The sequence below is a fragment of the Pollicipes pollicipes genome, unplaced genomic scaffold (assembly GCF_011947565.3).
Source record: "Pollicipes pollicipes isolate AB1234 unplaced genomic scaffold, Ppol_2.1 Scaffold_5724;HRSCAF=6776_pilon_pilon_pilon, whole genome shotgun sequence".
Lineage (NCBI taxonomy): Eukaryota > Metazoa > Arthropoda > Thecostraca > Pollicipedomorpha > Pollicipedidae > Pollicipes > Pollicipes pollicipes.
Genome location: NW_023596746.1, coordinates 27,463,964 through 27,490,193, shown reverse-complemented (window position 1 = coordinate 27,490,193; position 26,230 = coordinate 27,463,964). Strand labels below are relative to the sequence as shown.

Here is a 26,230-nt window from a genome sequence, read left to right as displayed (position 1 = left end):
GCTGTTATCAAAAAAGTACGCAGAAATACTTGAGAAAAACTCGCACATTGCAAGCCGCATTTCAAACACCGTAGTGATATATCAGAACTCTCCGTTTACACGCCGCGCCGTCCAGCAGACTACCGCCCTCACCAGCCTTAAACATCACATCCTGAATAAAACAGTGCCATAACCGCGGTCGTCATTAAGCCACCAGCGCGCCTGCGGGCAAGTGGGCGTAAAATTAGCGTGTGTTAGTCGGCATTCTCGCCGTCGGCTGCGTAATGCGTGCGCCATTTGGCGGGAGGCTCCGACAAAACGGGCCGCTCAATTCATCACTGTGCGAGCGACGCGGCGACGTCAAGTCAACACGGAGCGGTCGCACCTCCCGGCCCCGCCCCGGCGCGACCCGGGCCTCTGACACGCCCGAATAATAGCCTCATTTGCAAATGATGGGTTGCTCTTAGTGGCATTAATAATGCAGCGACGGTAAGTTCTGGTGCGCGGGCGCGCGGCGGTCGGTGACGGACGCGGCGCGTGCCGCGCGTCATTACCGCCGCGCGCCGAGCGCGCCGCGCACCACGCCGCCGCGGTCGATGCGACATTGTTACCAGGTTGCGAGTGACACTGGACACTGGAGCGTGCCCTGTGCCATACAGCTGGCTTGGGTCGGTTGTATCTGGTGGTTTACAGATACCAATGTCCGGGTGTGAATGCGCTGAAATGATGGGAGGGTAAAAAGAAATGTCAGGACGCTGAAAGAGTTACTCCTTTTACTTACCAAGCAGGCGGTAAAAAGCAATGCCGTTGGATACAGCTTTCGAAACACTTCTGGATGACGGCAAAAATCCCTCGAGGGCATCTGTTAATTTAGTGTGTAAAAACAACGAAATAAAGGTGGCAATCGTGACAAAACTTTTCAACCAAAAGGCTTGCTAGGGACAGCATCCCGTGAATATGGTTTAACCTAAGGAAAAAGTAGCATAATTTTCATAGCAAATATGTTCTTGTTGCTAGTAGGCGCTGGTGGAAAATGGCGAGAAATGTTGCGGTGACAAAACCGCGGGGATGGAAATTTATTGCTGTCAGAATGCCAAAATCATACTGTTATGGCATTTCACACCTAGCAACATGTATGTCCTGCCGGAAATAAGTGTAGAAAATGCTTAGAAAAGCTGCCGCAATAAAACTGTTGGAACGGTTTTTCGGTGGTGGAAAACTAAAAAATAAAGCTGATTCAACATGTGGCCGCTGCTTCAGCTGCAAAATCGCGTTTCTCAGCAATTCTGAAAAGAGTGTGTGCGAAAATGAATGGACAATCTCCCCCCAGGATTTCCACCCAGATCATTGAGCTATTTTCTGACCTTTCCCTGATCCTTCAGCCAGTCCCAGATCGTCTTTCCCAGATCAGCCGTTTTGTAGGAGCCCATTCGATGGCCGCTTCATGCTGTCCCCTTGCCGTTTTGCCATCGTTCTGCGTCTTTCTAAATCAATTTTGCTTCCGTTCTACAGCCATGCCGCGGCTGTTCCGTGCCCATTCTGTGATCGTTCTGTGACTGCTCGCTGCTCTGTGACTGTTGTGTGGTGGCCCGCGGCAGGCCGTCCCTCAACCCGCCATTCCTTGGCCGTCCCGTAAAGGTTTCGTGGCCGTTTCGTGGCCGTTTCGTGGCCGTTTCGTGGCCGTTTCGTGGCCGTTTCGTGGCCGTTTCGTGGCCGTTTTGTGTCCGTTTTGCAACCGTTCCGTTGCTGCTCACTGCTGTGACTATTTTTTTGACTGCAGCTGGTCGTTCTTCAGTCTGCAATTATTATCAGCCCTGGCCGTCTTCGGGCCGTTCTGTGCCCGTTCTGAGAGAAACGTTGCCGTGGCGAAGCTGATGGAATGATCTTTCGAATAATGCACTCACATTGCTGTTCTTCTCATTGTTCTGCGACCGTTGTATCATCGTCTGCAGCTGGCTGTCCTTCAGTCGGCCATCTTATGGTCATTCTGGGGCCGCGCCGCGGCCGTCCCGCGACTGTCCCGCTTCCGTCCCGCCTCCGTCCCATGGCCGTGCCAGGGCCGTCCCACGGCCGTCCCGCCTCCGCCCCGCCTCCGCTCCGCCTGGCCGTGCCAAGACCGTTCTAGGCCCGTCCCGCGGCCGTTCCGCGGCCGTCCCGCCTCCGTCCCGCCTGGCCGTGCCAGGACCGTCCAAGGGCCGTCCGCGGTCGGCGCGACTTGGCCGGCCCTTTACGAGCGGCGCCCCACGCTGACGACGAGTCGTAAAGGCCCCACCGCCGGAGGACGTCTCCGGGGACCCGGGCCTCGTGTTTGCAGCGGCCGCCGCTTTATATCTTGCGGCGGGCGATGACGGTCGTCAAAGCCGGCGCGCGCCACATGCATTATTTGAAAGCGCCGTCCCTTCCTCGACCGCCGGCTGCAATCGATGCAGAGGCGGGTCCCGAGCGCCGACCTGGGTACGCGCGGCCGGCCCGCAACGTCAACGGAGGTGGGTGTCAACAAACGGTGCCCGTTTCCACAACAAATCGACCGGAGGATGACACAGAATGACTTCAAATTTGACGAAAACACGTCTGGTGAGGAACTTTACGGCCAAAACAGGGTTTGCACGTGTTGGAGCCGTGCGACGAACCGATGAGGAACTAGGGCAACTGAATATACGCGACGACGTCGCGAACCTTATTTTAGGAATATAGTTTGGAATAGTTTGAATATAAAGGAATAGGAATATGGTTTGCAGGATACGATGCTGGTCAAAAGTGCATCGGAAAGCTGAATGCCGATATTTTTTTCTGGAACATGCATCAATATAACATTCAAGGCTAGGTAGCTACGTACAGTGACCTGGTTGGACCATTGATTCCATATCCTAAACATTATAGTGCCTTAGATTTTCCCTTAACCGGTATGCAATTGAAGACCAAGCTACTGCCGTTCAGACTCAAAAGGAAATCGATAGGATTTTTTCCTCGATCGGTTGCAAATCTAATTTGAACACTGGCGGATGCCGCACGGCGGCGCGCCACCAGCCAACCAGCCTCTGCATCGGCTGACGGTTAAAAAACTCACGAACGCAGGTGGGAACGCGCAGCTACAGTTGTCAACTCCAGGGAAGCAAATCCAGTTTGCAGTTGCATCATTGTACGTAACTGGTCAAGCAACGAAAGTATTCCCGTGAGGAATGAATGCAGCGCGGAACATTTACTGAAAGGAGTTAGTTGTACAACAACTACGGTGCAGAGCAAAAACAATGATTTTATCCTGCTTGTTTGTTGTATTCATAACAACTGACATGAACAAAGATCAATGGGCTAACGTGCTACAAAGGCCGAATTTGTAACTGATGGCATACGACTGCGCACCACGCCGTTGAAACATAATTTGGCTCTGTTCTGCGTGTCTTGAGATAGATGACAAGTACGCAAGGTTGATCAAAATGCGATCTCCATTTAGACACTGTTCCAGATTTTCCATTGGTTTCAAGGTCACAACCACAGTACCGACGCAGCGAACCAATCGCGCCCAGCCACTCGAAATCGACCATTCGGCTCACGCTCAAATTCAATTTGCTGTCGATCTAGAAGAGATCCCATCGATATCACGTTTTAAACCGAAGAGCAGCAATTTGGTCTTCAATTGCATAGCGGCTAAAAAATCGAAGGACCATGTATTTCAGAAAATGGGGTCGAATATCAAGCTAGGTCATTGCATATACCTAGTTGACCAATGTTATATTGACCCAGGTGTCAGAAAGAATATAGGCATTCAACTTTCCGATGCTTTTTCCAACATCATACCCCACAAGTTGAAAAACAGGCTCCGTGACGTCATCGCGCATCTTCATCTGCCCCTAGTTCCTTATCGGCACGCCGTATAGCTCTAAAACTTCCAGAATCGCATCTTGGCCGTATGATTACCCAACAGCCCTGTCCTCGTCAGGTTTGAAGTGTTGTCGTGTTAAAATTCACCTATCCGTGGTCGACTTTTCGTGGAATAACCCAGTAACTTGTGTCTGGTTTGGAGTGTTGCGAATTTGTCAAAATTTACGTTACGTCCGCTTCGTCACCGTATCAAACGGGGCCTGTCCAGGATGCAGATTATCCCGCGTCCCAGCCTCAGGTGAAGCTCCCACACATGTTCCCGATGCTGTTCCCTACCCTGTAACTTGGCACTTACACTATGAGCTGCGGAAATACACTGCGGGAATAACCAGAACTAAGCGAAATAAAATTCCTGACATTTTGCACTAGGCAAGGTGTTTTTATTCCACTTACATTTCTGTGTGATATCCGCCATGCAAACGTCCACTTGTGTTCCTTCCAGCAAGCAAGGCCTCACAAAGCGTCAGGGAGCATCCGTCATTGTGTTTTTTTTTGTGCATCCGTGACCACGGCACTTTTTGTGGCGTCGTCGTCGTCATTTAGGGCTTTACGACGCACTCAGCTGCTAAGGTTTTATAGTGTCACGAGCCTTTCACCCTGGCAGGAAGGGAGGGTACCTCGCGGAATCGAGCCCAGTACCACTGGTTTCTCCGACGCCCAGCGAATAACACATACGCTTTAAGCATTACACTATCAGTACCATCACATTTGTAGCGTCCTTTGTGGCGTGGCATCGCCTCCATCGCCTCTTTACAATGAATTAAACCTCCTCTAAGACTCAGGCTCTTTCCTCCTCTTCTACCACTCAAGCATCTCCACTCAGAGGAACGACCTCGTCGCGCTTGGCATCCGCCCAGCCCAGCCAGCCTTCGCCCGTGCCTGTTGTCCATGGCGCGGGCCGGCGCCGCGATCGCGTGACCCACCAGCCGGGCTAAAGGCGATGGGCTGCCGGATCCGCCTCCACAGCGGTGGCCTAACATCACGCTAATCCCCAGGGAGCCCGCTCCGATCCCCTCCCCTCCCACGCTCCCTCCCCTCCCCCCATAAAGTCAATGGGAGGCTACGGCGTCGGACAGGCATTGAATAATTGCAGGGTATTATTGAATTAGAAAATGGGGCCGGGGCCGGCTGGTTCTGTGAGCCGGTGCACCGGTAATGGTACCTAATGGTGCGAGGAAAGTGTCCTGTGCACAGTGCTCGCCATCCTGATAGCATAATTCCTCCATTGCCACACATGGCGCGCGCTATAAGTGCGGCCGCTCGGTGATAGCCACCAGGGTGAGTCTGGCGGCATTGTCTCGCTCGATTGTCTGCACGTGGGCTGCGTCGGTTTGCCAGCACCTGCCAGTGGACATCCTTTTTTGTGAGCGGATACGTTGTGTATTTTCGACATAAGCATACAAGTGCCTACCTTAAACTAGTTATGTCTCCATCTGTCGCGGCTGAGGACGCGACTCTGTACATCCTACCTATATGCATGACTCACTGCATGTGTTGTGCCAATGGAAACCATACGTGTGGCTGCGCTGTGCACATGATGCTGCCTGGTTGTGTTCGGGAGACATAGTCGGATTATAATGCACTACGTTTAACTCAGGTTGTCACATCTTGGATACTGTGATCTCGTATGTTGCTCCTTACCATAGCAGCCTTAGGTAATTACCCAACGCCTTGACATGTTGCCAATATTGTAAAGCATTACTGCAACTACAACATGCTTAAATTGCGGCGTATAAACACATGGTCCGATAATGGCTCAGTTTGTTCTGAATTGCATTTTTAAATAATTCACGAATGTGTCAAACTAGCCAAAGCAAATAACCACCAGCTCGCATGCTCGCATAATGCAAATTGAACGAGGAATTATGTAACTTTTGGTTACGCTTTTGAACCTAGCTGATGATAATGACGTCGCAGGCAAGGCGTTATTCATTACTGGTATTTTCATTTTCGTCTCGCGCTATGACAGCAAGGTACTGACGGGTTAAATTTCAAGTTAAATTACTCTTAAAAACCTTCCTATCCAAAGGCCAAGCATAACGTCTTCTAACACATATTCTGGAACACCTCTTGCATACCTACCTAAGCAAGGTAGGGTCAGTAAAATTGGTGTGGGGTAGGACTGCTAGCAATAGTATGAGAAATGCGGGAATCATCGCCCCCTTTGCAAAAAGCTCACTTATAACTATGAAAAGTGTTTCAAAATGCATAAACATTCACGGCTTATGGTTTTATCACAGCTTACATTTCGATTGTTTGCATAACATTATAAATCGCGGTGACGAAAAAGACTTTCGGCGATAGACTGATTTCTGATGACGCTACTGGGTATGGACTTCATTACCGTTTCGTCATATGACGTCGCATCATGCTGCTGGCGACAATTTGTCGTCCAGAAATTTGGTCGGCGACAAAAAGTACACTTTAACCACCCATGATGCCCATATTGAGTTATCATTTCAGGACTTCGTTAACAAAAGTCAACCAAACCTATCCGTTTTGTCAGTGCAGCTAGTTAAAAGCTCCGTATGTTCACTAACTTGCACTGCACGGGCCCGCGGGCTCCGAAATGGATGCTCCAACACGTTTACGCGTGCCGCAAGATGCGGAACCGCAAGCCCATTTGCGTAGACCGAACCAGGCTCACGCAAATTAACCAATCGATTATAGCAAGCCAGCACTGCCAGTGCTCGGTGGCCTACGCGTGTGAAGCCCCTGACTTCCGCACACGGCTTTGGCTCAGTCAAATGCCAGGCAACCGGGACCGCAGAGCCTGCGGCGACACCGACTGGCTCGGTGATTGGATCGCTGCTTGCAGCCGTCGCAAGCTCGCAGAGCACGGCGCAGTGTTTCGCGTACCTGATTCTGCGACGGCTCTCCGCGGTCCGTCACCGACGCGCGCCAGCACCCCCGCCCATCCGCCCTCCGCGAAGCGCACGCTCGCTCGCGCCGGGCTCCAATGAGCCTGTACGCAACACTCATGCTAATGCAAAACACCGTAATATATCACATTTCGGCTTAACTTATTTATTGGAGGGGCAGCAGGTTTTATGCCATTATCTCACGCCGTGTTTGTTTTTATGCCGGGCATTGAAGCGTGCGCGTCGCACCAGGGGGGAGGGGGAGGGGGAGCTCGGCGCGAGGCGCGCATCACCGAGCCGCCGGGATCTGTGACGCTCCCCTGCGGCGACCGCCTCGGGCCCATCTGTCAGCCGGTGGGGTCACGGTGGCGCCCATGTACGGCACCCCATCCATCTCGGCGGGCTGCCGCGCCGCCAGGCGGCCGAGGCCGGCCAGACCGGCGGCCGGTCGGCGCCGGGGAGGAGCGGCTGTCATGGCGGGCTGAGAGGGGTGGCCGCCCGGCCGTCGACAACGGCTCCAGCGCCGAAAGGGTTGGGTGCGGTGTCGGCGTGAAGAGCGAGTGGAAGGCGGCTGTGCGGGTGATAGGAGTGGGCTGGGAGATAAGGGTGTAGCGCCGGCGACCAGAGCGAACGCCAACAATGTCGGGGAGGCGTTCGGGGAAGTCGAATATTAGAGGCGGATGCCATTGACTCAATAAACCGATGTCGAAGATTGGAGGCCTATGCTACTGCTCAACCAACCAATGTCGAAGATGGAAGGCCTATGCTACAGCTCAGCCAACCAATTTCGAAGGATGGATGCCGATACTACTGTTCAACCAACCGAGGTCGAAGATAGGAGGCTCAAACAGCCGGTTTATCCCACTGTTGACTTCAACGTTAAATATGGCAGTTGACCAACGACGTTAGTGGTAGAAGTGAGCCGGAAGCATTTGAGGCAGCTGTGAGCCGAGAGATGTGATAGATGAGGCAAGACGGGTCATGCATCTCGCGGCCGGTTGTATTGATCTTAAAAACCGCACGCAAGTCACGCCGTCAGTCGGAACAAGTACCACTTGAGAGATTGATATCAAATATGTACCTCACCCAAAAATTGAAAGATTATAGATTGAAGGAAAAGTGGGGAGAAACAGCCGCAAGTAATTCATCGTAACCTTTCTAGTATTTCATTTCATTTCACTTCATTCCTGGTATTTCTGCCAGCAACCATGCAGTTATCGCGAATGCATTCTTTCCAACTGATTGGGACACGCCATCACACCATGCCGCACAACGTCAATCGATGGTAGGTAGGTACTCGCCAGCCATGTGCACTTAGTTAGGCTGAGTCAAGCGCACCTACAGTCATGCAGTAACACAACCCATCCTCACTAGTCGCTTGCCTTCCGTTGAGCCAGAGTTAAGCTTGCCTTCCGAATCCGCCGATAGTATGCAGCATCATGAACGAAGTAACGTTCCAAAAGCGAATGAGCTAGTGTTTTTCGAAACTCGGGTCTTTCCGGGCACTCAGACCGGGACGACACCTGGCGTTAAAGTTACGCGAAGAATGCGTGGGCCATGGTGGGTCTTCTCGGCCTGCTCCTACGCTTGTTGCGTAGCTGGGTATTCCGGTGGAACGCAGGTTTGTTCGATGGCTGTTTCTCGTGACGCCGCGCCACTAAGGAGGGCCGTCAATTTTGCACTACAAGGCGCCGACGGCCCCATCACGCTTGACGACGCTGTACTAGAAATATTTTATGTTCCGATACGACCGCAATGTGGACACAGGCCGGTCCGAGGAGTGGTAAATTATAGGATATTTGGTAAGGATTGGAACCATTCTCCCCAGCCACGATTACGCCAGCCGCCTATACAAGGTTCGATTAAAACGCGGACAGGCGTGGATGCGGCTGCACCGACGGCACCGTGCCGGCTGGGTCGGTCGGCAGGTCGAACGGCAGGTCGGTCGGTCGGCGCAGCGACGGGACGGAGTAAGTGGTTGATGCTCGGAGCTATTTTCTGGGGACCTTAGCCGACAGGTTCAACTGTGTATAACTGACTTGTTGTTGGTGACGGGGCTTTGTTAGCCGCATGACGTTGGCACTATAACTATCTGGTTTAAGCACGGTTTCTTGGAAACTGAGTTTTCGGCGTGGAATTATCAGCTGCTCACCTTTAAAATACCTAAGAACTACACCGAATGGCCTATGGAATAACGGCATAATGCTGCAAAAATAACACCATGAACCACGAATGCGATAGGCAAACCTCAGGGGTGAGACTTGAAAGCTGCCGGATTTTGTTTTGCCGTTAGCCGGTGCACTCGCCGTTCAAGGTCCATTAATGCATCAGTCACGATGGCATGAAGATGCAGGAAACAGGGATATTGGAAATATTTATGAAGATTCATCAAAGGCTGCATCGTTGATGCATACGAATAAATACGAATAAAGCAGTGCAATAATGCATCAAGCGTTTTCACATTACATACCTGATATTGTCGTTCTCAGGTATTTCAATATAGTTGCACTGCATTGGCAGAGGTAAAGCTCTGTCCACGTGTCCGCTTACCACAGCGGACCAGCAGCGTGAGATGACGCCGGACAGCATGGTTTGCTCACTAACGCGGGACAATAGGGATTCCTCAGTAACGCAGGAGAGAAGGGTTTCCTCAGTAACGCCGGACAGTAGGGATTCTCCGGTAACGCCGGAGAGAAGAGTCTCCTCAATAAAGCCGGACAGTAGAGTTTTCCCAGTGACGCCGGTCAGAAGGGTTCCTCAGTTAACGCCGGGCAGAGGTTTTCTCATAACGACGGACAACGCGGGCAGCGTGGGCCGATGGGGGCAACACGGAAGCGCCTAAACCGACTCCAAACCATCCCGCCACGGATGGGTAAATCGGAAGGCAGTCTCTCTAACCAGCTACAGTGTCGAGACAGAAAATTACCTCTCGCTAAACTGTTCAATTTTACCTTTTGTAGTTAAATTGATGCATATTTATTTCCATAAGTCAATTTTGAGTGCATGTTTGTCAGGATATCCATGGTAACATGGCAGTGAGTCATATGAAACAGCAAAGTGAGCACTTATATTTTATTAGTTTATTTGCATATTTGTTTATTTAGAACATAAGCATTCCGCACACGCAAAAGCGCAATTACGGAAGCAATCCGGTTTTAAAAGCAATAAATTTACAATACACACAAAAACAAAAAACCTAGCCAAACACACACACACACACACACACACACACACACACACACACACACACACACATACACATTGCACACAGTCGCGCATCAAGTCATCAAGTTATCAAGAAAATGTTCCACGCATGGCTGCGAACCTAAGCAAATCAAATCGGATCGGAATGGTTTTGTCGGATGCAAAAGTCGGTTAAAGGAAAATGCTGCAAAAATTGATTGCAGACAGCGGGCAGTCGTGCGACAAATCCATCTTTAACAGTGTTGACCCTCGCAAATGGCTGGTGGAAAAGACCGATATGCCGAGAACGCCGGTCGGGTGTAGCCAGGCTGAACAGTGTTGCCAGGTGGACGAAGCCAAGCCTGCGATGAAATATGTTGTACAGAAATAAGATTTCAGACTGAGCGAAGCGTGCCTCGATAGATGTTGTTTTGAACAAAGCGAGAAGACGCTCATAACCCAGTGGAGGACACCGACACAGGCTACCCGAACCCGACCATATGAGAAAGCGGTGTTAAAGTCTTTCGAACCGGGCGAGATGGGAAACGGCAGCATCGCTCCTGCTAACACTGTCGTACTCTATCAATGGTCTCGCATGAGCGTTGAAAGCACAAAGCAAAGCCTTGTGATTGAACCGCGCCTGACGAGGGCATGACAGCATTTGCAAGCATCCTTTTTCTTTAAGACAGCTGCACCTATGTGATTGACAAAGGTGAGTTTGGTGTCCAGTAAGACGCTAAGATCGCGAATCTGCTGGTAGCTATCCAAGTGGTGACCGTGTAGTGCATATGGGTAGTTGCATTTAGCAGGGCTCAATTTCAGTCCCCAGTTTTTGTACTATTCACAGAGGCGATCCAAATCCGCCTGAAGTGTAAGACAATCTGCTACGTCGTCGATTCGGTGATAAGTTTTCACACCATTAGCGTACATAAGGCACTCACTCTCGATTTGGTCAGGAACATCATCCACAAAACAGGCGAACAGCGGCGGTCCCAGAATGCTGCGCTCCGGGATACCAGATCGCACCGGGATCCAGTTAGACTATTTGCCGTTCAGCACTACGCGTTGTGAACGATTACTGAGGTACGGCTCCAGCCAGCTGTACGCACGGCCAGTGATGCAAAAAGAATAGCGAAGCCTGTGTAACAACGAAGGTGATTCACGCTGGTGAATGCTGAAGAGTAATCAGTGTAAGTTGCATCTGTTCGCTTACTTTTTGAAACAGATGTCCAGCAGTGTTCAAGAAAACATGAAAGGTTTGTGATGCAACAGCGCCTTAGGAGGAATCCGTGCTGGGATGAGGGAAGGGCGGGTAGACAAACCTGTAATAGGCTATCGCTCACAATTTTCTCCAATATTTTTGAGCAGATAGGAAGCAACGACACAGGTCAGCGTCAAGATAGCGAGGTCCATGATATTCTCTGGGTCTCTGAGTCTTTTCTGGGTCACAGTTCAGTAAGTTGGCGTTTCCTTTTGCAACAACTTTGCGGTACCGTTGTAGAACGAATCATGTCAAAACAGGCTAGTCAGTGAAAGCATCGCGTTCTGTCAGCAAAACTTAGATTCTAAATCCATGCATATCTTTTAACCATTTTGTCATGCACTGCAGTCAGTCAACCCGCTTGAACCGTGTTAGATTTGATCAGACGATCTCTTAAATCTTCGGATAAAGCACCACGTGGAAAACCCCGCAGCGCCACCCCAGTCCCACCCATGCGGGGTCGCTCTCAAACAGGGGCGCTTGGTGTCGAGATCTGACGAGATACAGACGCATGGGCATCTTGCTTCAGCTATAGAAGACGTTAAGACTGATTTTGTACCAGATTTTAGAGGCTGGCACGCACTGAAGAAACAGCTTTTCAATTCGCCGACCCGCCACCTCTGACCCGGCCGGAGCTCGTGGGCTTTCAGCCGGGCTCTGTGGGTCGGGTTTGGCGGGCTTTTGCGGGTGAAAAACTTAACGAGCCAAATTAGGCATTTTTTGCTAGTGCTTAGGTCTCAAAACATTCCCAAAGTCAGCGTGCACTGTCACGCAAAATACGGTTGTGGCAAAGTCACATTTTTCTTTCCCTAGGCCTCAGTGTTAGGAGCTTGGCGTGACAGACATGACACACCAGTCAACCAGGGTTCGCAAATTGAACAAAAAATTGCAAACATCCCACTGCAAAACTGCAAAATGGCTTCCCACATTTTCCAAGCGTGGCTTCATTTAATTGAGCAGTAGTCAGATGGGTCCTGTATGTAGACATAGCGACATACTGCGCATAACTGTTATTGTGAGGGTGAGGTGCACTTAAATCTTCTTGTTTCATCCAGCAACCATAACTCGGAATCGATATCAATAGTTTATGAAGTGATCGGGAAGCTGTGTGACTTTCATTGCCCTGGACTTGCTCCCTGGTCAATACAGCCCACATTACTGATGAACCACATGGCCGGGTCAGCATGCAGCACTGCGGGCTCGTAATCCCTGGCTGGCTGGGGCGCGGTGGACTGCCGGCCGACATTTTGGAAAAGTTGCGTCTCTGGTTCGCAACGAAAGCTGCCCGTTTCACTAAACTTTCTCAAAGTTTCCTTGAGGCTCTTGACGCCGTCCTTACGGCGTTCTGTGCGCGCCGTTCTTGCGTAGAAAAGTTCGAAATCATTTATTTGCAGTCCCAATCAGCCTCTCCATGAACGTAATAAGGTAAAGTGTTTGAGGGTTCCATAGGCGAATACAGAATCCAAAAAAGACGCTACATATCAGGCCAATTCACTTCCATGTATTTCAGGAGGCTTTCAGTTATTTCAGAGAGCTTCCGTTGTCAAAGTTTAGACTGCACGTAGTCAACAACTATAAATCAACGTGACACATGATATGCTGCGGGTGTACTAACTGCATAACAGAGTCTTGGCTTATCGTCACCCCACTAACATCGTCGCGATCTTTAACAGCAAAACTCCATAAGAAAACTCTGACACCTCTCGGGCTTTACCGCAGCATTGCTGGACGTGTCGACCCTATGCCCGTTCGCATGACCCCACGTGACACCCGCTCCTCCCACGTCTTCCGACACCTATCTCCAAGTCGGCCACTTCAGAGCAGGTCCCCCGCTCTCCTCGGCGCCCCGCGCGAGCGGCCGAAGCCGAAGCCCAGCCGAATTGATCTGTCTCGGCGACGGTCAGTCTCTGGGCGGCGGCCGACCTGCCGTGCCCGGCAAACAGACCGCCGACACCGCCGGCGCCGTCGGCTGATTGCAGCGGCGGGAGGCGCGGATCCGGCCGCACCGGCGCCGACGAAATGGCGGCCGGGTCACGGGGCGCTCCGGTGGCGGCGCGCGTCGAGATACGGAGGAAGCTTTGGGAATTGGGCGTCCCTGCGGTGCGGTCCTGGAGGGAAAGCCGCGTAGGCTGGGGACTGGTGACGCTTGGCGTAGCGGATGGGCCCTGGAGGGCTTGCCAGGAGCAACGAACGGCCCTGAAGGGTTTGCAAGGAGGCAGCACATGAACCCTGGATGGTTTACAAGGGGCAATGGAAGCCCCCGGAGAGTTTGCGACGAGGCAATGGATTGGTGGCGGAGATAGGGGGTAATTTTGTATATTTTCGGTGTGCCTGAGCCCCCTCCGCCTCCCAAAATGCTGATTTGAGCCCCCTCATTGATGTTCTTACCGTTGCTGCTCCGGTTCTCTTACAGACAGCTCGGTTGGCGCCTTGCGTACCGGAGCACAGAACCTTGCACGGGTTTATGGGTTAGCAAGGCATTATGAAATAAGAGAAACATTACAGTAATTTTATGCATATAAAATGTATATTTACTAAATATTTCACACATATGGTATCAAAAGTTCAAATCTTGAACACAAAATTGTGTTCTACAAGTAGAACCTCTTGATCCGCATTACCATGACCCCCTTGGGGCTTTGAGTTGAAGGAAGGTCACGGCGAAATGCGGTGCTATGACTAAAAATCTGTGCGGAAATTGCGAGAAAACCTGCAGTTGACAGTCCCGCGAGCGGTGCAAATGTGAGGTCATATTTATTTGACAAAAGAGTGTGAATCGGGGGCTTGAAATGTGTGTGATCACTAGTGGTGTGTGCCAGTGACTTGTATTGATCTTAATGTGATGGGGAGTGTGCGTGGAAAGTTTGCACTTCTGAAAGAGAACAGTGTTTTGCTATTCTTAAGTCTACTGACTCAATAAAATGTGATATGTTGATACCTGCCTCTACCTTTTTGCTTGCGTTTGAACAAGACAAAGAAATGCTGGCAAACTGAGAGAAACACTAGCACTTAATTGCAAGGGTGTACAAAGGTAAATACTGGTACTGGTACTTCATTATGATTTTACCAACATTGTGAGCCTATTGAGGTATTACAGCGTGCAATTCATCCATTGCATATCATTATATGAGCAACTGTTTTGGCAGTTGGGGCTGGCGTGTGCAGCTCACTAATGGGCATGCTCAGTATAGGCTCACATTGCATGGCTTTGCAAAATTGTCTTTCCCTAAATAATTCTGAAAATATAGCTTTATTGTTACTGATGCACATTGTACTGTCTTCACAAATGTTGTATGCAGGCGAGCATTGCTCCTGAGTAATCAATGCCATAGTCACTGCAACTTGCGTGGGATGCTGGGTCTGAGAAAGGTGAAAAAGCATTGCTGTTGGTGTCCTGGACAGCACTTAATAATATGTTTATCATGAGCCTGGTGTGCGCTGGCAGCTTCATCAGTTCCTTGCATTTTGCCCATCCAACCATAACCACATCCACTTGTCATGTCTCCAGCCTTGTGCAAGCTCAGCGTGTTTGCGCTGCCATTTCACCACATGTAAAATTTTCCTATTTTTTGGTGAATCAGACTGATGGCTGCAACATGTTGCATGACTATGGAAGTGGAAGATGTGTTTGCACCTTTCTCGTCTGGGTTTTGTGGATAACAGGCTGACCCGAAACAGGCTGAGCAAGTGATGCCACTTATTGGTTGTCCGCAAGTGGTTTGTATATTGTATCATGTGTTTTTTGTCAGTCATTTGTCAGCTGGGAAGTCAATACAAGAACGCATGCTTGACCCATCTTCTCATGCTGGAATTTATCATGAAAGCAGTATGGATTGCAGTACAAAACCATATCTTTGTTCATTATGTCATGCCAAAGTGCAGTACTGAGGTAGTGACACAATGAAACTGTTGAGCAGTGCCATTGCACAATGTATCACATTGGTTGACTACTCTATGCCAAGCCTATGAGACAGCAGCTCATAATTTATGAATGACTGGTAACAACTGATTTAACAATGCCAACAGACTGTCCACAGCAAGAATGTCATTGCACCGCAATAGTTATATCAGGGCTAACTATTGCATAAATTATCCAAGGCAAAAAAAACGTTCATAGCCCAATCCTGCCATCTTTACCATAGCAATAAGAATGGTTTGACAATCAATTCATAGCAACGTTACAAATTTATTAATTTTTGCATTACACCACATTTCCAGTTACAAACAATAGGGACAGTAAGTACTGTACGCATCACATGATACCAATGCCAGGACTACAGCACTGCACGCAACGATGGGTCGACAATAAAGTATTAACAAAATCATCAACAGCATAACAGCAACAGCAGCAGAACAGCATATCGTGCTTTGATATTAATAATCTGCCATAAAAACTGGCGATCGCTACGTTGCGTATGTCAAACAATCCACCAAAGCTTTTCTTACAGTCAGCACCAGGACAAAAAATCCACGAACAACCCACCCGCTAATCCGCCACCCAACACAGGCCTCGCGATGAGAATGGCCGGTTGGCGACAGCTTTCGTGTGTTTCGAGGTATTCTTTAGGTCTGGCTACCAGATGCCGCCAGATTTTGCTGTCGTGACAGAACCATTCCACGACACCATCAAGAAATGACGGAATGGGGCCCATTTTTAAAACTTTGGAATTTTGCTACTTGGCGTCGTTTTTAAACCTTGAAAGTTTACCAATAGTTACAAGAAAGCTTTTCCCATCATATCTGATGCCTACCTCAATATCTTCAAATTTGGAACATTCCCTTTAAAGAACGATGCCATATAAATCAAAGGGGATGCCGCAACTTTTCATACACATATCTTTAACATTTCGGTGACCGCGTTCCCGTTAGCTGAAAGATCATGCGTGAAAGATCACGAAAAAGTCATTGTCGCTCCAGCACTTGTATGATCCATGCGGGCCAGCCTTACTCGACTGTATCGAACACGCCCGTTGTGGTGAGTGAAAATGATACAAGCAAACATTTTCAATGATGCGATGGAGATACTGGCAGAGATGAGGTGACAAACAGAACGAAACGAACGAAAAACCATGGAAAAAGACATAGATTTAAGCTTTAGGAGCGTGTCAAGTGGTAACGTTATTTACACCAGGCTGATGAGTGAAGCAATGGAAGAATTAATCATTCTGGACGATTTTTGTCAGCATCGACGTCCCGTTCAGCCAAATGCAGTGAGGATAAAGGTGGAGGGAAGGTTAAGGAATGAATAGAGAGCAGACAGCGCTTGGAAGAGGCATTCACATGTGCATGAAATTTTACACTCCAATGCCACCGTGTCTGATGGGCTTCCATCATGCTTAGTCCAAGATGGGCTGATGGGCTTCAGAGCGCCTCAGAGCAGATACAGTTATATTCAGCCATGCAGTTGCACTAGAAGCAACTGTCTAGTTTTCACATCAAGCCTAAGGGCTCATTTAAAGTCGGGAAGAATACAACAGCCTTCTCATGCTCTCACGCCGCGAGAAAGTCTCTTGGAGTGTGATATAAGCAAAACACGATAGTGGGATTTAGAAGACCAACCGTGTGAGGGTCGAGCAGCTACTAGCAGGAAACGTAAATCGTCTAAATAGCCGAGCGTTTTCCACTAATAGGAGGATTAATGTGTTGTTTACCGCACGTGCTTCATTTTGTTCAGGTGTAAATATGAACTACCATACAAGAGTGGTCTAAGACTGAAAACCTTGTGTAGTGTCGCGCATAGTGGTTTCTTGCCATCACTTCCATACAAGGTTGCCAAGTTGAGCGTTGTGGCTAAGGTGTTCGAATGGAAATCGGAATTACGTCAAACCTGCTTCCAGTCTTCCGGGAATTTGACATCACTTATGATTGGGGCCTCGCCAGACACAGGCCGACCATCGCCTGAGCCGCACTAAACGGGTGCGGCCGGCGCAGGACGGTGGCGGGTGCGATGGTGGCTGAGCCGCACTAGACGGGTGCGGCCAGCGCAGGACGGTGGCGGGTACGATGGGAGCTCGTCACGCGACGTGCCCCGGACGCCGCACTCCGGGGACCACTATGTCAGGCGCCCGGCGTCGGGGCCGCCTCCACGCCCGGCGTCGGGGCCGCCTCCACGCTCGGCGCCGGGACCGCCTCCACGCCCGGCGCCGGGACCGCCGCCACGCCCGGCGCCGGAACCGTCTCCACGCCGCTCGGGTGGAGCGGCCGCCACGGCACGCGCCTTCTCCAGCCCAATGAGAATTATACGGAGCGTTTCAATTGTGCCGTATACATCCGGGAGCGCCGACGGGCTTCAGTCGGCGTGAGATGCATGGTGCGTGTCAGGGGCTGCTCTCGTTATATTGCGATTATTCGAAGCACAACTGCCGCACTTGATGGTGATGGCCTTGAGAGATGAGGGAGCTGTGCTTGTTGTGACAGTTCTGTTGCTCTTTAGAATAGTAGGAATAAGGAAGCTCGGGAGGGAAGCTATCTCCGGTGCATACTACCGCTGCATGCATGTCAGAATGTTTCAACGCCGTCTATTTCGCGAATATTCTTGGTAGATAAAGGTCAAGGTGAAACGGTGAAAAGGTAAGGTGAAACGGGCATCGAACCGCACTCCAGTGCGCGTTATGCAACGGACCCAGTTCCGATACAAAGAAATAAGTACATTTCCCCGCATAGCCAGCGGCTGCATGGAGTTCAACTCCATTACTACATGGCCTTCCCGATAGACAAGTAAATACTTAATGCACTAGCCCTTAGCTGTCCAGAACATTTTAAGGGACCACGAAATCGTGCATGACATGCATGCTATCAGATGGTGAGATAATGAAAAGGATTGTGCAATTTGTAATTTTCTACCCATTGCTCGCCGGAAACAATGATTAATACTATCACGTTCTACCAAAATTACCATGACATAGCATAGACCATGCCATAATGTATCTGCACTCTTCAGTCACGGCAAATCCATGCCCACATCCTGCTAAATCCTGCAAGCCAATGCAAAATAACCGCGTGCGCACGTGCCCAGCCGTTCCATGTGCTAATGCCTCGGTCAGGTCCGGTCCGATCGATCTGGGACGCGGAGCGGCCGGGCCACGCGCCGCCTCGACCTGCGCCACTGTGTCGCCGATTACATCGCGGTAGTAACTCATGCCCCCTATCTCATTACGGCCACTCGGACGGGGAGGGTATTGCCTGCCTAATGACCTGCCGTTTTCATGTCGTAACGACCGAGAAAGAAGAGGTCGTTACTCGGGGCTGTAAACAGATGCGTGGCCAGGTAAGCTGCATAGCCGTTATCAAAGGACGGTGGTTACCGTGATTGTAGGCATAACAAGGCCCACAGCTGATAGAAGTCGGCGCGGGCATGGCCGGGGCATCGATATCCCGCATGGCCATGCATCGGATTTGCAGGGTTAATTTTCCAGCTCTTTGACCTTTGATTGTTTTGACCATTTTAACCTATTTAGGAAGTTCTGGATGAATGCTTTTAGTATAAGCAAAACTATAAACGTCGCACGAAGGCATTTTGAGAGCGTTGTTCCCAAGCGAATTCAATTTAGTCCATCTGGCATGTACGATTTTTTCTCCTCGTTCGAAAACACGGCAACTATTCATCTGGGGTAAAATAAAGCGCCACTGCGAATAAGAACAAGAGGCATTAGGCAACGAAGACCTCAGAAGAGACCTTTGGTGCTGTACCATCTTCCCTGCTTTTTATTGCCAAACAATAGGTTGTTTTAAGTCGCATTTTTTAGGCCTCCAGTGCATACTTCGGAAAAAAAACACATACGCTGACATGACGTGCTGAGCCATGAGGAATTGCTGCCCTAATGACCATTGAAGCTGCATAAGCCGTGCCACAAAGTGAGCGTTATGATCCGAGCATCGGTCGGGGCCGACGTCGCAGATGGCCTTGTTGACGTCACAGCTGACCCTCACTGACGTGTCACAGCTGTCGCTGCCCTAGCCTTGTGGCCCGAGCGCCGATCGCTCACCGGTCGTGGACTACCCCGCCGCGAGTCGGTCCTCCGAAACCATCGACGTCGCAGCGAGCGTCGAGCTCGGCGGTTCACGGTCCGCGCCAGGACTCCGCGCAGACCAGCAGCGGTCATCGCCACCACCCCGCGGGTCCGGCGGCTCGAGGACCTCTCTCCCCCTCCCGGCCCTCGCCAGCCACCGGCGGCGGGGCGAGTGACGCGTGCTCTGCCGGCCGTTTATGGCCCGGCGCCTGCGGCTATGCAGGTGCGCGGTACGGCTGACTGAGCCCCCCCCCCCCCTCCTGGCCCACCTGAGAGGGGGGGGGGGGGGCTGCGTGTCGTGTCGGCGGCCTGTTGCTGGGCCGTTCAATTATTCAGCCAGCTCTGGCCGTGTTTTAACGATAGCCGGCCGCCGGCGACTGAGCGCGCCCTGTTTGCTCGCCGCGGGAGCTGTTTGCTTATCCGCGGCCCTTCCATTTCAATCAGTGCAGTCGTCGGTGACGACGAGAGACGACGCCGCCTCTCCAGGAACAATGGCAGGCGGCCCGGTGAGCCCAGCTCGAAGGGAGAGCTGTTTGTGATTGGTTTCCGGCGTCGCGTGGCTCGTGGCTCGGCTGAGGCTCGTGTGGGAATCTGATGAAGAGATTTCCCGAGATGGTTGTGTAAGTTATGAAGTCATCAAGCCGAAAGCCTTTGGGTAACCGCTGCACCGACTTCCGGCCAAGGAAGGCAAATCACAAGTTTTACAGATAACTCGTCGAAGTTGCGCTCGCAAATGTACCTTGGCGATGCAGTGGTAGCATGCGTGATACAAAGCATTCGTCACATAAACCGGACGCGAATCGCAAAGCCGCTTCCTGCAACGGCGGTTCTGTACGGTCATGCTGGCATTCGACCAGACACTATACTTCACCCCATCTGCCCAGATGAATGTACGCCATATTCGCCGGGTAGAGAAATCAAGATGATGAGAAACCATGCCGACCAAACCAGTCCTGCTTGCCGGTGGATATCCCGGCTAGGGATATTGTTGCGGATCTCTCCCAGAGGCCTTTATCGGTTCGATCCCGTTCGTGAATATTTTGACTAGGTGAAAAGGCCCTCTCAGATGTCAAGGTTCATTGACAAATCGTTTCCTTTTCTGAATAAGGCACGTCCGTCTCGGTGTGCGTCCGTGTCTGTATGCCTGACTCTTACGTCCGTGAAAATGAGCCTTTGCTCACACAGCTTCAACACCTCGACGGTCCCGAAAATAAGACACTCAGTGGGAAGCCGTCAGCAACGTCTGCAAACCAACAGCTTTTTATGCGACTGTAACAAGATGAGGGCAAGACAAAGATGAGGACAAAACATCCGCAACAGGGCTTGAACACCATCCCCTCACCCGTTCAAGCCTTCCGAATCGCACCGCATCTGGCGCGTCCTGTGGCGAGACAAGCCCATGCGTGAGCACAGCCGTATCATGCGCACCGCGGGGCCACCTGCCGGCCTTCCCCAAAGCGCCTCCGCCGCTCCCTCCCCCCTCCTGCCGTCAGGGCTCTTTCACGCTGATTTGTCCCCCTCTGTGGCGCACGTGCCGTGACGCAACAAGGGGACGGGGCCCGGCGCCGCTGGCCGCGCCAACCAAGGCCACGTGACCGTGCGGTGAGGTGGTGATCAACCGGCGGGCGCGGTCACGTGTCGACGATCGGCCGCGGGTGGGCCGGCGCCGGCCGTGGTTCCGGCCGCGGTTCCGGCACGGTTCCGGCCGCGGTTCCGGTGAGGTTCCGGTGAGGTTCCGGTGCTGGTTGCGGGTCGGATGCGGATCACACGGCTAACCGCCGGCACAATGCGGCTGTAATCGGCCCCACGTGTCGGCGCCGGCCGTGACCGGTCGTCGCACGCCTGGGCCGGCCACAGGAAGTGTCTCCCGTCCGGTGACAGTGCCACTGCTCGGCAGGCTGGCTGGGGGTACAGCCGGCTGGGGCCCCATCAGGCGCACTGCCTGTCACCAAACTCTCCAAAATAAGGGATGCTACTATTTTCAGCATTGGGCCCTCCTTCCGTTTCATGTTTTCGAATGATTCGAATGTCCACCGGCAATCATGAGAGTTGTACAAGTGAGACCAGACAGGTCATGGCCTCTCTCTTTTTAAGGTGTTGGAGCCCCTGAGCATCAACTCGAATGCCAACGGGCAATTGAGGCATTCGCGCCACGCATTGAAATGCTCGTGCTCTGGAATGAACGCCGCAGACTCACGAAGGGCATCGGAGCACGATCTCGTAATGCTTTGATGCGCTCTCGTTCTACACGAGCTTGTTGGAATAACATTTGCTTGGCAGCCGGTGCGTACTGCTCCGAAAGAATTGTGTTGTCCTCAATTTTAATCACCAATTTGATTCCTGATTGCTATTAAAAGTATAGGTATAACTTTGGTAGCGAGTATCTCCTGCTTTTTGTTCAGATCCCCAGGTTCCAGAGTGCAACATTGCACTGTGTGTGTAAGTTGCAGTTTTGTAGCACCCCGCTCCCATCCATGCTGATCCACGGCAGCTAATCACTCGACCAACGCATAGCAAGCGATTTTACAACGCCCCAGGACGGTCAGGAAAATGGTTCGCGGAAAAGCATAAAAGCTGTTGCTCGCAGTTCCAGGACCGTTCGATATGCTACTGTTTAGCCGAGTTCAGCTCTTTCAGCCGGGGATGACTGCACTATACTGGCTGACTGACGTTGTCAGCAATTGACCAATGACAAACTCGAGAGTTGGCCAGGCTGACTCCATCAGTATATTGTGTACTCAACTGACATGAAAGTCGAATATTATAATCCTATGTGACTGGCAAGTTAAAAATCCGTTGACGGTCCGGCTGCTCCCCGCATTAGCTGATTGCTAGCCACAGCGATTTCCATAGCCGTATCGCAAAATAAGCGGGGTGTTAACTTATTGGCCGAAACACGATGAATTATTGATGCGTTCGCCACAATCTGGCACCAGATGTCGCGCTGCTATCTGCTACCGAGCCATCTGCGCCGATGAAACCGTCCATCACAGCTCTCCATGTCCGCACGCGCATCAGGCAACACGCCTGGGGCGGGCACGCCTGAAATGTTGGCCGTCGCGCGCTGCCAGTGCCGCGACCGCCCTCTGGGAGCGGCCCGTCGCAAGTGCGCCGATTTCGGCGGGTGCGCCCCCGCGGCCGCGTAGCCACGTCGCCTGTTGACTGCGCCCCGCCGAGATTAACAGCGCGGCCCTGTCGCAGCGCGCGTTGTCGCGCACCGGCGACGGCGGGCGCGCGGGGAGCCGCCAGTGCGATCCATCCATCAGAAGGATTATCCGGCCGCGGCGCTGTCCACTCGGCGCGGCGGCGGTGGCATTAATCAGGCGTCGACCGCCGCGGTTTCCGCTCGGCTGCGGCCGCGGGACGGTGCGCGGCGTGGGGAGCGAAAGGGCGCGCCGGTCGGTGATTGGCAGACGGCCGAGCGGGCAGGTGCTGCGCGCCCGGCGGCGGCGCGAGTCAATCGCATCTGACGCCGCGTGGCGGTCCGAAGGGGAGGGGATGCGTCGTCCCCCGCGGAGGCTGGCGGGCTTTGTTGGGGGTGGTGTTTGCGTGCTGCTGGATGTTCAGTTTTGAGTGGCAGTTGCCCGCGGCGTTGCTGTTGACTGCTCCCAGTCGCAGAGGACATGTCTGTTAAGAACCGAGGCCATTTGGAAGAGCATATTAGGCTCTGATGGGTCGCTTGGCAACAGGCAAAACCATATATGCATGATATATGATACCAAATCCTAACGAAAAGTGTATCAAGTGTTGTGAATGACTTACTTGCTCAGCTTGCCCAAAGAGATAAACCAGCAGTGGTAACCAATCATTTCACCAGGCTTCGTCGTTCCAACAGAAAGAGCGGTCGATATTGCGTGCTTGGTTCTGTTAAATCTGCGGATAGAGTGAGCGTATACTTTCGTCCAAAACTACCCCAAAGCTGGATTCGCCCCCAGATTTTGCAGTTCCATATCCGAAGTTCCAAGGTCACAAATGCTGAACCAAGAGTTGGGATAATGGGTCCACGCTCCAACTGAAGGCGTGGAAGGTATTACTCCAGCAATATTTTGAGACGACGGTTGAAGAAGAAAACGCAAAGCCCTGACGCATCACACGATATCTATTTTTGGACAAAGACTCTCTTGAACAGTAAGTTGCCAAGTTCCATACACAAAGAACGAGTCTGAAAAAAACATTAACGTTTCGGAAGAACTAAACGGTATTTTGGGGGCTTGTCCAGGAAAAATTCAAATTACCTACAGTAAGAACTTTTGCGTGTTTTTCAAATAAATCCCTGCGTAGAGCTAGGATGGTCATTTGACTTGACAGACTTCTCCAACATCGGTCACACTGTCGAATGTTGCCGCAACTTATGATATACTAGTGCGATTTTCTGACGGTTTAAAGGCTGGCAGCAAAGTCTGAGGAAACTATAATCTTTAGAGCCCAGCTGCAAGACAGCTGTGGACAAATCATGACATTAATGGTCCGTCCCGATAGTTCAGCTGCTTAGGCAACTGTCTTCCGGCTCAGCCACCCGTGGCGGGGTGAGTTCGAATCGCCCCAAGCACTGGCTTTTTGTCCATAGCTGTGATGATGTGATGACCTGCGGCTGCGATTAAATTCAGTTGATGTTAGGCGGCAGGACGAACCGTGCCAGATATTGCGGCATGCTAAGCTTTTGCCGCCAATCTTGCCGTTGACCTGGAATCTCACAATCGGATGGTAGGCGGTCAGGACTCGCGCAACAGCCACTGCTTAGCGTGACGCGAATCCCAGGAGTCAAATTTAGTCAGAATGTAATGAAATTTAATAATAGTAATTAATGAATAAAATGAATAATAATTAACAAATAAAATAATAATTTAATAATACAATTAAATAATACATAATTTAGTCAATTTAGTCAAATTTAGAAGTCAGATTACTCAAAACGTTTGGGCTACATAAAAGACACAAATTTGTCTCTGGCTTAGCTGATCGTGAGGTAAAATATGCCTGTCCTTCTGTAAAACTCCACGCAAACACGAGACGTCTGCTGAATTGCGTTTGATCGGACAATGATACAAGTGCCTCCAAAACCTGACAACCAGCCTCCATGCACGTTTCAAGGAAGTGTTCCACATTGATATCAGGTTTTGAACTGAAAGAGCCATGTTGAAGACCTTTCGGTGCTGTTCACAGTCCTGCCCTTCCTGAGACCTAAGCCGCTCTAGTTTCCGAGCTATGCGCCCGCGAAAGTGGAAGAGAGTATTCGGGGAGGGTATTTCAACGTCGCCTTGGCATTTATGACATCATAATAATGCCATTCAAATCCTGCTATTTTATAAGCCATCAGGTGATCAAGGCCGAGAAAGGCGTGCGGGCCGAGACGTTCATATTTTGGCGTTCGTGAGCACGGTTTCCAGATATAACGACCGTCAATTGGCTCTCAATCAATGTTATGGAAGGTATGGTGTCGTATTCAAACAATGACGCATCAAGGAGCATATTTACTAGACAGAGAAATTGCAGTGCCTAGAGCAGTCTTTTCCACTTGAAAGCATATCAATGGTAATAAGTGAGCTTGTTTCATCACGTCTGATGTTTGCTTCATCATCTTCAAATGTGAAACATTCCCCTTAAAACCTATCTCGACACTTTGCCCTCTACTTTTATGGCAGACCTAGCCATTGATCCAAAGAACGTTTCCATGTGATGGACGGCGCGCAGACTCCAGCGGTGAAGAGCATTTTCACCGCCGGCCCATCCATCATGCGACCGAGGTGCACTTGCCCTGCAGCCGCGACAGGCTAGCTCTCGGACCCGGGGCCATCGATCATGGACCGGATCAGCTCAGCCCGGCCGGCGGCGCCATCTTTAATTCATCGCCGGCCCGGGGACATTATCTAGAATCTGACGCCGACCCGGGGAAGGCGACGGGGGACCACTGGGAGGATTCGGACGATTAGGGGGACAAAACGGGCCGTCAGCACGCTGACAGCCGCGTCACCGATACGCCCCGCCCCCCTCCCCTCGCGACGGGGGATCGGCTGGCGATCGGCAGGCCTGCCTTCGCAGCAGGGACAGCGGCGCCGAACCACCGCGGCAGGTGCGGCCGCGGCGCCGTCTGAACCTCCCGCCGCCCTTCCCGGCCCGTGTCCCGTCCGGCTTCAGGCTGATCGCCAACAGGTGCCGTCGCGCCGGAACCGACGCGTGACTCACCGCGCCTCGTCGCGACCGGCGCGCGTGCGGCCCGCGCGCGCGCTCTAACGACTGGGGTAACGAGCGCCCGGGGGCGCGCGCCGCGCCGCGCGGTCGCGCTCCAAACGGCCTGGGCCTCGCCGGCACAAAGTCGAGCGCGCGGCACAAAGTCGACTCGTCCATTAGGCGCCGGCGGCCATCTGTTCCCGGGGGAGGCGAAGCGGTGGTGGTAAACAGCGTCGGTCTGTCGCCGCCGGCGCCGCCACCAGCTGTACCCCGGGCGGCGACGGCCCGCCTGCATCGGCACAGCGGCGGACAGCGCGACGGACGGCCTGGAAGATGGGCGCAGTGGCAGGCGGCGCGGTGCGGCGCTCTGGGAGTAGAGCTGAACAGAGTGTTTCTTCCCGGGCCGGTGATGTGAAAGAGCCGCAGATGTACCGCCGGCGGGGTGGGTGAAGACTAGGGCTTAGAGAGAGTGCTCCATGTTTGTATGGGGGTTTGCACCGAAATTACCATCTTGAAGATCAATTGGTGCAGTTCACAGCCCTGCCTTTCTTAAGACCTAAATCGCCCTGCTTTCCGTGCTACACACCAGCGTACATGTGGAAACTTTTCCGGGAAAACTATATCAAGGTTAGCCAGGCATCCATGATATTTAATAACGTTATTCAAACCATGTCTGTCCATAAGCCATGCGGCGACCAAAGCCAATAAAAATATAATCTCCGAGAGGTTCACGTCTGGCGTTCTTGAGCACGATTTCCAAATATAACAACTGTCAATTGGATATCATTCAATGCTCTGCGAGGCACGATGATGTAATCAAACAATAATGTATTAAGCGGCGTATTTACAAAACAGATAAATTGAGTAGTGTTGGGTAATTTTGAGCAGTC

The 26,230-nt window shown here is 51.7% G+C and overlaps 1 protein-coding gene across 1 annotated transcript in view; it reads left to right on the top strand.

Annotated features, from left to right (window-relative positions):
• LOC119103369 (LIM/homeobox protein Lhx3-like) overlaps nucleotides 1–26,230 on the top strand; it is a 55,026-nt gene that overhangs the window by 9,976 nt on the left and 18,820 nt on the right.